At 34.3% G+C, this 2,762-nt stretch overlaps 1 non-coding gene across 1 annotated transcript; it reads right to left on the bottom strand.

The window, feature by feature from the left end:
* Nucleotides 1-938: 938 nt before the first annotated feature.
* Nucleotides 939-1,011, bottom strand: TRNAA-CGC (transfer RNA alanine (anticodon CGC)). The gene has a single exon. It is a non-coding gene; the product is annotated as a tRNA-Ala (tRNA).
* Nucleotides 1,012-2,762: the final 1,751 nt, after the last annotated feature.

The raw sequence follows: 2,762 nt of genomic DNA, 5'->3' as shown, positions 1-2,762 counted from the left end.
AACTAGAGAAAGCCCTCACACAGAAATGCAGACGCAACACAGCAAAAATAAATGAATTAATTAATAAACTCCTACCTACAACATCTTCTTTAAAAAAAAAAAAGAAAGAAAGAAAAGGCTGCTTCTGACACTTTCTGGAAGGAGACAGGATATACGTTATAAAAAATAATAATAATAATATTGGTTGCCATTTATTGAACATGTTCTTGTGTCATTTGCTAAATTGGGCATTTTTTGTGTTTTTCATTTAACTTATTTAGTCTGCACATCAACCCTATGAGCTAGGTTTTACTATTCTGTTTTACAGTTGAGGAGAGGGAGGTCAGTGACATTAAGTAACCAGTTAAAGTCACACAGCCAGTGTGTGACAGCACAGGGACTCAAACCCAGTTCTTTCTGAACCTAAAGTATGTTTGTTTGTTTTTAACCACACTGTACTTTCTTTTATGCCTTTCCCCCCAAAATATTCTCAAGTAGATAATCATACGAATAACTTACAACCTTTAAGTGTTTGGGAGATTTTGAATCTTTGGCATTTTCTGTCACTTTCAATGAGCTAGTCTAAAATGTAATGAAACACAGAGGACTTATCTGAGTCAAGTGGACAATTTTAGAAAACACCAGATTGTCTTTTAAAATACAAAAAGAAATAAGACATGCAAAATATTTTTCAAAATTAACCTGAGAGATTAGATACCCTTTGTAGTACTGAAAAAAGTCTTTCCCCATTATCTACATTCTGTGTCCATGAGAGTTGATATAAAAGCCAAAATCTGGTAGAGCACTCAATTTTTTTAAAATTTACTTATTTGGTATTTTTTTTTGGTAATTTTTTTAAAATTTACTTATTTGGTATTGCGCCAGGTATTAGTTGTGGCATGCAGGCTCCTTAGTTGTGGCATGTGAACTCTTAGTTGCGGCATGCATGTGGGATCTAGTTCCCTGACCAGGGATCGAACCCGGGCCCCCTGTGTTGCGAGCACAGAGTCTTAACCACTGTGCCACCAGGGAAGTCCCAAGCACTCAATTTTTATTGTGAGGTAGGGAAGAATCCTATAGATGTCTAAGAGCCTAAGAAGCCTCAAGGGCTGTTAGTCCTCTTCTCAGACTACCAGGAAAACTATGAAAGTTTATGTTGATAAATATGCTGAAGGAGCAGTAACTCAAGACCCCAACATAGATTAAAGGTGAAAGGACAGATGATCATAAGTGATGTCAGTGGACCATGTGGAAAGGCCCAAAGAGGTGCTATACTGAGGTGCTATACAAGTCAATTTATGACTGTAGTTATCATCTTAAAAAAAAAAGAATATAAACATAAATGTAACTAGCAATAGTTAATTCATCATTTTATTTGCAGAACGTTACTCTTAATTTCTGTTATTCTCTAGGAGGGTTGCTTTATTTATTTAATAAATGTTGGATATTAGATGCAAGCTTCATTCAAAACTGAAATATCATCCATTTAAACTGTCACCAGAATTAGAGGCACGTATAACTTAATTTTTCATCCCTTATTTTACCCCCAGGGAAAACGTTTAAATTAAATTTAGATTTGATCACAAAATATGTTTTTTCTTCCTCACTATATTAGCTGTGATATTCAGTCATAACCAAAAACAACAACAACAACCCTGGAAACTAGGCGCCACACAAATTAAAGGGAAATTAATTTTGTCCTGATTATAAGATAACTAAAATTTAGAATTATATAAATTATGCATTCTAAAGGCAAGATCTAAAGAACTTTTAATAACTATTCAGTGTTTCTACTTAAACAAATTAAAAATACTCTGTAACCATCTAGGTAAGAAGGAAAAAAACTATGTAAACTTATAGGCCTTTAAGAAGTTAGAGGATTTTAGAGAAATGGGAAAATGTATAGACTTAAAAATAATAGATGGAACATTATTAAAGCTATTGAGTGAGGATTTAGGTTTATCCTTCCTTCCCTGACCAAGCACAGCAGTGCTATTAAGGGAAGTAACACCTATTTAAAGGATGTTAAGAAAGTAAAATTTTGTTTCACACCACTAGCCTAACATTGCAGCCTGAGGTTGGTCAGATGACACCTTCTGTAATTACGGTGGCATGCTGGTCTGTATAGAGTCCCAAGAGAATTCTAGGCTCTGGGCTTAAAATCTTGGTTTCTCTTTGATATGGAGGGCTAGAGGATCCTCCCTACCCTTCCCCAAACCCTTCATCTCACCATTCCTCTTCCAAAAGGCAGGTTCAGCAAAAACCCATTAAACTTTTCTTTATTCTCTCCTTTAATCACCCTTACTTCTTGCAATTTCATGTTTATTTGTCATCTATTTTTTATTTTATCATATTAGTCTTTTTTACCTATGTTCTCTTTTATCCTTCTATTTCCCAATAATTTTAAGCCAACATTTAATTGTTTAGTAGTTATAGAATAGGCTCTGCATTTAAAAGAGGACGTCATTTCTCATGCATATCACCTGTAAAAATCACGTGACAGCTACGTCATTGGAACCTATTGAACTTTATAGTTCAGTTTCAATCACTAACCACTGTTAAACCTTATTTAGGCAGCATTTAGCTGTGTGTTAAGAGCTAATTGACTTTTTTTTTTATGTCTTTGTATACTGCTTTCCAATGTATATGATCTTTTTAAATGTTAAAGTAGATGGATTAAAATTTGTTGTTGTCACTGTTTTATATGAAAACAGTGTCAATGCACATTTAAATAATGTTCCCAAATGGCAGCCAGTAGGAGCTTCGAACATGGAGAGAAGGTA

The sequence above is a fragment of the Orcinus orca genome, chromosome 15 (assembly GCF_937001465.1).
Source record: "Orcinus orca chromosome 15, mOrcOrc1.1, whole genome shotgun sequence".
Taxonomy (NCBI): Eukaryota; Metazoa; Chordata; class Mammalia; order Artiodactyla; family Delphinidae; genus Orcinus; species Orcinus orca.
Note: the sequence above shows the minus strand (reverse complement) of the source record. Positions and strands in the feature narration are given on the sequence as shown.